Raw genomic sequence first — 549 nt, 5'->3', positions numbered from 1 at the left:
GTAGTAGTAATTATAAAACAATTAGGTTTCCAAAAGTAAGAATAAACTACGAATTCAAGTAAAATGTTCAGTCATCTTATAAAAAGTAAGCCATCCCATATTAAAATCACTTGCTATGACAACTAATAAAAAGTGTATCATGAAATTCTTGCAAAACTTTAAAAAAACATTATTGAAATAAAAATTGGACGTTTCATATCATAATAAAATAAATGATTACACGCTGACGAAAACCTGCATGTGATTTGGCATTTCTTTATGTTTACACAGTTTACTTATGCTGCTCAAATGTGCCATTAATGTACTGGCAAAAATATATAGTGTATTTTTTCACAGAAGCAAAGCAACAGATGTTATAAATAAAAACAGTTAACAATGTTATTGAATAGAATATTAAAACCGTTATTGCACGACATCTTAGGCTACACAGACAAAACAGTCGGAGATGTTTATGCTTTTTTTTTTCTATTTTACGCATTAGTAGTAAATCAAGACTAATGCGTAAAAAAAAATCTGACTACACTGCACAATTAATCTCTTACACTGCAT

Source organism: Sinocyclocheilus anshuiensis, unplaced genomic scaffold, assembly GCF_001515605.1.
Source record: "Sinocyclocheilus anshuiensis isolate Anshui unplaced genomic scaffold, SAMN03320099.WGS_v1.1 scaffold1561, whole genome shotgun sequence".
NCBI lineage: Eukaryota > Metazoa > Chordata > Actinopteri > Cypriniformes > Cyprinidae > Sinocyclocheilus > Sinocyclocheilus anshuiensis.
This window is presented reverse-complemented; position numbering follows the sequence as displayed.